The sequence below is a fragment of the Corvus hawaiiensis genome, unplaced genomic scaffold (assembly GCF_020740725.1).
Source record: "Corvus hawaiiensis isolate bCorHaw1 unplaced genomic scaffold, bCorHaw1.pri.cur scaffold_87_ctg1, whole genome shotgun sequence".
Lineage (NCBI taxonomy): Eukaryota > Metazoa > Chordata > Aves > Passeriformes > Corvidae > Corvus > Corvus hawaiiensis.
This window is the reverse complement of record NW_025963386.1, coordinates 205,212-214,056: the sequence shown is the minus strand read 5'-3', so window position 1 is coordinate 214,056 and position 8,845 is coordinate 205,212. Positions and strand designations below refer to the sequence as shown.

At 46.7% G+C, this 8,845-nt stretch overlaps 1 long non-coding RNA gene across 1 annotated transcript; it reads left to right on the top strand.

The window, feature by feature from the left end:
• The first annotated feature begins 3,391 nt into the window (after positions 1-3,391).
• LOC125321126 lies at positions 3,392-8,574 on the top strand. Its single transcript, XR_007201464.1, has 2 exons — positions 3,392-4,521; positions 6,552-8,574. It is a non-coding gene; the product is annotated as an uncharacterized LOC125321126 (long non-coding RNA).
• The last annotated feature ends 271 nt before the right edge of the window (positions 8,575-8,845 follow it).

The window sequence follows — 8,845 nt, the reverse complement described above, 5'->3', positions numbered from 1 at the left end:
TCTCCTTTTTGGTGGATGAAGAAATTCAGAAAGCAACACTTCTGCCAGAACTCTCCAAGATGCCTCCTTTGCTCCCAGCGACTCCATCACTGCCCGGGAAGCTGTCTTTTCTACCAGAGGAGTTCGAGATACAGTTAAAAGTCGTGTGGCAGAGAAAAAAGACAAGAATTGGTTTACAAGGGATGGCAAACAAGAGATACCAGAAGCTTTGGCCCTACCAATATTAAAAGAACTCCGTGAAGAGAGTCCTTGTACTTCCTGAGGATTGGCAGAAGCCTTCCTCATGATGGATGTTGCTGGGGGTCTTTTTAGACTGGCAAAACGAGCTGTTGAAGGTTGCTTGATCTGTGCTAAAGCAAACAGCCAAGTTACAAAGTAACTTGCCAGGGGAGGGAGGCCTTGGGCTGCATGTCCCTTCCAAAGATGCCAGGTGGATTTTCCTGAGATGCCCCAAGTGGGAAGGCTTCATATCTTCTGCTAATGGTATGTCAGCTAGCAAGGTGGCCAGAGGCATTTCCAACTGCTTCAGCAACGACAGGATCAGTTATTAAGGCATCTTTGGAACAAATCATTCCAAGATACAGCATTGTAGAAGCAATAGACTCAGATAGGGGAACTCATTTTACAGGAAAGATCCTTCAAGGGGTTTTGGCTTCTTTAGGAACACAATGGAACCTCCATAGGCCCTGGCACCCCCAGAGCTCGGCTCGGGTAGAAAACAATGAATAGAGAAAGAAACACCTTTTGAAGCTGCTAATAGAAACCAAGATGCCATGGCTAGGGCTTTGGACATTGGCTTTGGCGAGAATGAGAGCCCGACCCAGAAGAGAGATTCCATTATCCCCCTTTCCGTCGTTGTTATGAATTACCCGGGTAAGTCTCAACCTAGTGGGGGAGTAGAGGTAAGTGATGTATATTTAAAACCATCTGTGGCCAGGATACTGCTTCTTGTGAAACCCCTTCAACAGGAAGCTCAGCTGGCACAAGCCCCACCTTTGGACTTTGCTGCTTGTAACATCCAACCAGGAGATTGAGTCCTAGTTAAGGAGTAGAAAGAAGCACCAGTGGCGGTGAAATGGCGTGGCCCATTCCAAGTGTCACTGACGACAGAAACAGCCATCAAGACAGCTGAACACAGGTGGACCCGTCACTCTCAGGTCAAGGTCTCTGAAGCCTCAGAGATTTGCACATCTCAGCTGGAGGAGAAGGCCGGGAGGCCGTGACTGCAGGAGTGGGCCGGAGCAGTAGCCAGTGCTTCGACATCAGAGGAAGCCCTGAGTGCTGACCCACAGACCATCTGCTGAAATAGTCTCTATGGGTATCCCTCCTCTAGAATCTCCACTCCCTGGGGGGCTAATACTTGCAGCCATTGTTTCACGTTAAGTAGTTTCTGTGTCGTCAATTGCCACAGGTGGTGCAGAAGACAACGGGAAAATTAGACTAGCTAATTAGATCACACTATTAAAACATTTTCCTTACTAGTTCTACTTTTATATGGTCAGCTAAGTTTAGGTCAGCAGTGGGAGAATCAATTGGCAGCCTTAGGAGAAGAAGTAGCAAAAGTTTTGAACCTTAGCAATTGCTGGCTCTGTGGAGGGCCAGGAGGATCTGAAGAGTGGCCATGGTTGGCTAGCCCAGCTGAACCTAAATGGTGGGTCAATGGGAGGGCCACAATGGCATGGGATTTGGGGCCAAAGAAGGAAGTCCATGGCCACTTCATTCTTCTCCAACAGGCACTTATTGCCTAAACAGGACAGGGCGGGTCTATGTAGGAAAAGGCATTTGTCAATTGACTTTCTCTCTGGCTTTAAGCAATTGGGTTTGGCCCTCCAATTGCCCTCCTTACAATTGTTCCAAATATCAAGACAAATGCAATCAAATAGCTGTTCAGCTCACTAATGGTAGCTGCGTAAGGTGTTCTTACGAAAAATATTTGGAAGTCTGTAAAGCAATGGGGAGGGACAAGGGGTTTTTTTGACCATCTATTTTTAAGCTGTCCCCACAAAAATTCCACAAGTAGAAGACCTGTTGTTTGTGATTATCAGTGGGAATGGCAACACCGGATTGGAACTCAAAGCCTTTTAGTGAGTTCTGCTCCAAATCCAACCAACTTGCAGATGTATTGAGAGTCTTTCTGAAGAATGGCTAAAAAGCAAAGGTCATGATGACACAGTAGGATTGATAAAGATGCAGACTTGGCAAGGATACTAAATCCTTGTGCAAGGAGTTGTATAAACAACAGGATGTGAGTCCAGATAAGTAAGCGGAAAGAAACCATATGGAAGAGGAAAATAAGACCCCTATGTTTGCAGATCTCATGGCATAGCTCCCACCAATAAGGAGCTCAGCTTTTGCAATATGTATGAGCTAATTAGTAGTACTATAGGTATGTGTAGATTATTACAATAAACGAGACTTGCTGACCACAATGCCGTGAGTGCTTGTCTCCCGCGACTCCACCCGACATCTGGTGCCCGAACAGGAGAAGTTGCCCTTATGCGACGGGGAGTTGCGTTGGGTTCGGGTCCTGCAGCTAGAAGGACGGCGAAAGAGGTCGCGTACGGCTAAAACGCAGCGCCAATCTGTGTCGAGCCTATCACCTCCGCGCCCGAGCGACCGCACAGGCGGGCTCGCCGATACGTGCTGCCGAAGCCTGGAGAGCTAGCAACGGTACCGTAAGTATGGAAAGGCAAGCAGCACAGGAACTTTTTAAAGCCTTTTTGCTTAAGCGTAATTTTAAAGGGATTGATCTTGATAAAGACCTCCCCGTTCTTTTAACGCATGCGCGCTCTTATAGTTTTTTCACTGATCCCCACTCCATTCATGAATTAAGTCAGTGGCGCGCGTATGGTGATAAACTCTGGGATCTTGTCTTAGATGACGATAAGCCAGCTAAAAAGATTTCTAAACTATGGAGAGTTGTCCACAATGAACTTTTAATGGTACAGGCGGAGAAAAAAGCGGCAGAAAAAATTAAGATTGCTCAGGATCGGAACCGTCATTATGGCGATCACAGTGCCTCTGTTTTCTCTGGCCCACCTAATCCCCCCACCTTTGCTGCGGTTCATGTACCGCCTGAGGCTCTTGCCTCTGAGTCGCCTTCCGCGCCTCCCCTCCCCCCACCTCCTACTCCTCCTACGCCTTCCTTGCCGCAGCCTGCTCTGCCGTGGCCCCCCCCGCCGCTCGAGCCGGCTCGGGAGCCACCGCAGCCTGCTCCTCCACCGCGCTTGCCTCACTCGTCTCCGCCGGACTGTTCTCATTCGCGAAACCCCTTTGTTAGCCCTAAGCCTGTCCCTGGGGCAGAGTCTGACCTCGCGGAGGCCATGGCTAGGGGCCATAGAGAACTCTGGGCTGCGGTTGCTCGTGATGGCTTACAAAAGGGTGATTCTGATATGTTAGCGGCTGCGCAAGACAGCATGGCGTTCCCTGTTTTATTTGTCCCGAATCCACAAGGGGGCGGCAATGTTGCGCAGGTGACTAACCTTGATTGGAAGCTGTTAGCGCAGCTAAGAGCAACGGTGGGGAATTACGGTGTCACCAGTGAACCAGTTAAACAGATGCTTGATTATATTTTTAACGCTTTTACCCTTCTTCCTGCTGACATTAAAGGCATTACTAAGCTCACGTATACCTCGCATCAGCGACTGCTTTTTGAGGCTCGCTGGAGGGAGGAAGCCGCTATTACTGCTGCTGTCCCCAGGCCAGCGGCAGATCCCTTGACAGGTGTTACAGTAGCTGAGCTCATGGGTGAAGGGGATCACATGAGAGTAGAAGCTCAAGCGGCACTAGGACCTGCCAAGCTACGGGAAGCTATGGCAGTTGCTAAGAAAGCCATGGATAAGGTCCGAGCCCCAGGTGGAATCCCAATGTATATGAGCATTAAACAAGGCAGAGAGGAGTCTCTAGGCTCTTTTGTTGACAAAGTTATGGAAGCTATTTCAAAAGCTGGGGTTCAAGAGCATATGCATGACCCGTTGCTTAAACAATGCCTTTTACAAAATGGCAATCAGGCCACCCATGCCCTTATTACTTCCACTCCAGGGGATTGGACTGTCCAGCAACTTTTAGAAAAAGCTGCGACCATGCCCACTGGCTCGCAACTATTCTTAGTACAAGCCTTAGAAAAATTAGGTGAAGGGCTTAAAGAACAGGCTATCAGCTCTCAAAATCAGGTTATGGCAGCCCTTGCTCCTCTCCAAGCGGCAGCAGCACGTCCCCGCCCAGCTCCAGGTGACCGCATGAAGTGTTAGCGCTGCGAGACACCCGGTCACATTCGTCGAATTCGTTGGAATTTATGGGGGCGCTACAACCTGGTCTCCCCAATCCGGCTATGTTGCCCCAAAACTGGCCTCTTTTAATTATAGATCTCAAGGACTGCTTTTTCACTATTCCATTGCATCCAGATGACACCAAGCGCTTCGCCTTTACCTTACCTGCCCTGAATAAAGGAGAACCAGCTAGGCGATTTGAATGGACTGTATTGCCACAAGGGATGAAAAACTCACCTACTTTGTGCCAACTGTATGTTGATGCTGCCTTACAACCCTTACGGAGACAGATGCCTGATGCCATTATTTATCACTACATGGACGACATCCTCTTTGCTCAAAAGGATCCTTTCACCCCTGCCCAGATGCAAATTATTGTTGCCTCCTTGGCTGCTTGGTCCCTTGTTGTGGCACCCAACAAAATACAAGTTTCTACTCCATGGAAATATCTAGGATGGACTATTACCGCTCAGAGAATAAAACCTCAGAAGTTACATATTCAAGCATCTATTTCAAACCTAAATGAGGCCCAGAAACTTCTAGGAGACCTGCAATGGCTTAAACCTGTTACAGGAATTCCCAACATGCTATTGGAACAGCTACGTCCTTTGCTAAAGGGCACAGACCCATGTACTCCTGTGACGCTTACGCCGCAACAGTCTAAAGTCTTGCAGCAAATTACATCCTGCATCCCCAGAGGCTTTGTCGACCGTCTAGACCCCGATACCCCCCTATCCTTAACTGTCTGGAACAGTGGAGAACATCTCTTAGGAGCTATTACACAGCAAAAGAAAACGGGGGACATTTCCGTTTTAGAATGGATCTCGCCCCCCTTGCAGCAAAGAAAAACAGTCACTCCAAAGATTGAAAATTTGGCAACTCTTTTAAAGAAAGGACGCCTACGCACCTGGGAAATTAGTGGCCTTGAACCTGCAGTTATTAACCTCCCCATGGAAAAACCTACTTTGGACTGGTACCTACTCAACTCCTCACGACTCACTGAAGCCTTGCTCTCTTCTGGAGCAGAAGTTCGCACCGGCCCATTAGCTCCAAAATCACTTAACTGGTTGGGAAGCTGGGCCTGGATATCCAAACCGCTGCAACACCAAGGGCCTATCCCTGATGCCTTGACAGTTTTTACTGATGCCGGACGCAGAACCAGGACAGCTGCCGTTGTTTGGCACTATAATCAACAATGGTGCCACCATAAGATCGCAGCTACCCCTACTGATACATTACAAACCTTAGAACTTGTAGCAGTACTGTGGGCTGCCCTTCATTTTTCGGAACCCCTCAATGTCGTTTCAGACTCTCTTTATGTTGTGGGAATTGTTTCTAGAATTGAGGACGCTGTCATCAAAGAAGTGAAAAAACAGCGACTTTTTGATCTGTTATTACAGCTAAAACGTGCGCTGCGGAACAGATCTCACCCTTATGCAATTCTCCATATACGTAGCCATAAGTGGCAAGAAGGCTTAGGAGAGGGCAATGAGAGAGCAGATCAGATCGTATCACTCAGTCAGAATGTTCCCAAAAATACTAGGGCTCGAGAAAGTCACAGTATGTTTCATCAAAATGCAAAAGGATTAGTAAGAGATTTCCATATCCCCTTACGTGACGCACGTGCCATAGTAAAAGCATGTCCGTTATGTAGTTTTCACAATACTGGAGTCGGTTTAGGCATAGGAGTCAATCCTTGAGGACTTAAAGCCAATGAAATATGGCAAATGGACGTTACACATGTCCCCAGTTTTGGGCGCTTGAAGTATGTTCATGTGTCAATTGACACATACAGTCATTTCATATGGGCTACGGCTCAGACAGGAGAACAAGCGAGACATGTCGAACGTCATTTGAATAGCTGTATAGCAGTTATGGGAGTCCCTTTAATAATCAAAACTGATAATGGCCCCGCTTATAGCAGTGCACGCTTTGACAGATATATGCAAAATTGGAATATTACTCACAAAACAGGCATTCCCCACTCGCCCACAGGTCAGGCTATTGTAGAGAGGGCACATGGCACCCTCAAAACATACTTGCAGAAATATCCTGATTTGTCCAACCCGCATGACAAATTACAAAAATGCCTTTTTGTCCTAAATCACCTTTGTGTGTTCGGTGACAAAGAAGTGCCTCCTGCCATTGTTCATTTTACCTATCCTCAACCCCCGACGCCCATGCCTTGGGTGCGCTACAAAGACCCCAAGACAGGACTTTGGCAGGATCCTGTAAAAACCTTGTACTGGGGAAGAGGTTATTTATGTGTGTCCACTCCGACAGGTCCCCTATGGGTTCCAGCCAAATGGACTAAGCCTGTTGTCACTGATGAGCAACCCACAACAGAGGAAGGCAAGGAGAGTACAGAGGAAGATCTCACAAATCCTGCAGGAAGTTGAGCAACGGTTTCGCGTTACCTTCCTTGTGGAATCTGAACAGGAGATAGAAGATCATCTCCTTCCACATCTGCAGAGACACTTTATACGCTTTTGCCAATCTGCTTGCTTTGCATGTAATTGTAGTAATCATAAGGCGTGGGTAAGATTGTTTTGCGGAGGTTGTAATTTACAGTGGTGGGTCCACCAGCGACATCTATCAGAAGGGTTTTGGTGTCAGTCTTGCAGTTTTCACTGGCACCGTGAGACGGCTCAAGGAGCATTGGTACAACTCACAGGCAAAAATATCATTGACAGTTTGCAATTAGTTGAAAATCTTGAGGATCTGAGACTGCGAGAACTTGCGTGGTCGGTACAGCATTTAGCAAAAAAGATCCTAGCAGATAGTTACTCTGTAGTTTTGCAATCCTCCTGCCAATTAAATATTGGGGTCCCCATTCAGTGGCAAGTTGAACCAAGAAAGTGGGATCATGTTTGCCAGCGGTTTAAGCATCGTGCTGCTAATCGCAGGCTCAGTAATGGGTCACAACCTTCCCTACCCTCCTAAGGTGTTTGACCCTAGAGATAATATCTGGGTCTCCTTGGCACGCGAATTAAACACCACAACATTCTGTGCCTCCTTAGCCACACCCAGTACTCCATTTTTGACATGCTTAGTTGGAGTACCATTAACAGATAATACATGGCGCAACTTTGTAATCGAGACCCAGAAGCAGCTCAAACCTATTTGGCAGTTGAATTCCACAAAAAATATTACTCATGGCCTACTAGACTATGATATCTGGGATGATAGACTCCCGGTGGGCCCTGAGCCAAAAGAAATAGAACTAGTTGATTCCCTTAACGCTACAGCCTGTATCTATATTAATAGTTCACGCAATTTATGCCAAGAGGGCAGCCTTGGTGGCTGTCAAATGAATACATCCAACCCCACCTGGATTAATCCTGCTGGCAATGTTTCACAGTGGGACTTAGAATGGTGCAACGTTACCGTGAGAAATCGATCTCTTGCAGCCCCTGGAACGTTTTTCCCTCGAAAGTTACCCAGAGGGTTTTTCCTAATTTGTGGGAATCGTGCCTGGTCAGGTATCCCATCCAAGCCTATAGGCGGGCCCTGTACCTTTGGCCAACTGAGTCTTGCACTTCCACAGCACCATCCTAATGCTACACACCGAATACGATGGAAGAGGTCTTTAGCAGAAACTATAACATCTGATTGTGAGGATGACCTCACGCTGTGGAGCAAATTAGAAGTGCTTTTTACCTCCCTTTTTGTTCCTGGTGCAGCTGCGGCATGAGCCCATTGTCACTTAGAAAAACTGACATGTTGGGTAGTTAAACAAGCAAACGGTACCAGCCGAGTGTTGTCTGAACTTGCAGAAGACCTGAGTTCAGTCCAACACGCCCTGCTTCAAAATAGAGCGGCTATAGATTTTTTACTCTTAGCCCACGGCCATGGCTGTGAAGACTTTGAAGGAATGTGCTGCATGGATCTTGAGGATCATTCTAAGTCCATCCACGCCGAAATTAAGAATTTGATTGAACACTCCCAAAAGATAAAAAAGGACTCCGGATTTTTCAGATTAGAAGGACTTACAGAGTGGATGGGCTTAGAAGGATGGATGAAAAGTGTGATCAAATCTTTAATGCTATTGCTAATTATTGTTTTTCTTGGTTTACTTATGCTTAGCTGTATAACGTCATGTGTAAAAAATTTAATTTTGAAGTCAGTCAATATGACTATGATCATGCAAAAAGAAAACGGGGGAAGTGTTGAGAGTCTTTCTGAAGAATGGCTAAAAAGCAAAGGTCATGATGACACAGTAGGATTGATAAAGATGCAGACTTGGCAAGGATACTAAATCCTTGTGCAAGGAGTTGTATAAACAACAGGATGTGAGTCCAGATAAGTAAGCGGAAAGAAACCATATGGAAGAGGAAAATAAGACCCCTATGTTTGCAGATCTCATGGAATAGCTCCCACCAATACGGAGCTCAGCTTTTGCAATATGTATGAGCTAATTAGTAGTACTATAGGTATGTGTAGATTATTACAATAAACGAGACTTGCTGACCACAATGCCGTGAGTGCTTGTCTCCCGCGACTCCACCCGACACAGATGTAAATGTAGATGGGAACCCTGTGTGGGAGCTTGGAAATGCAAATACTGTAACCCTTAT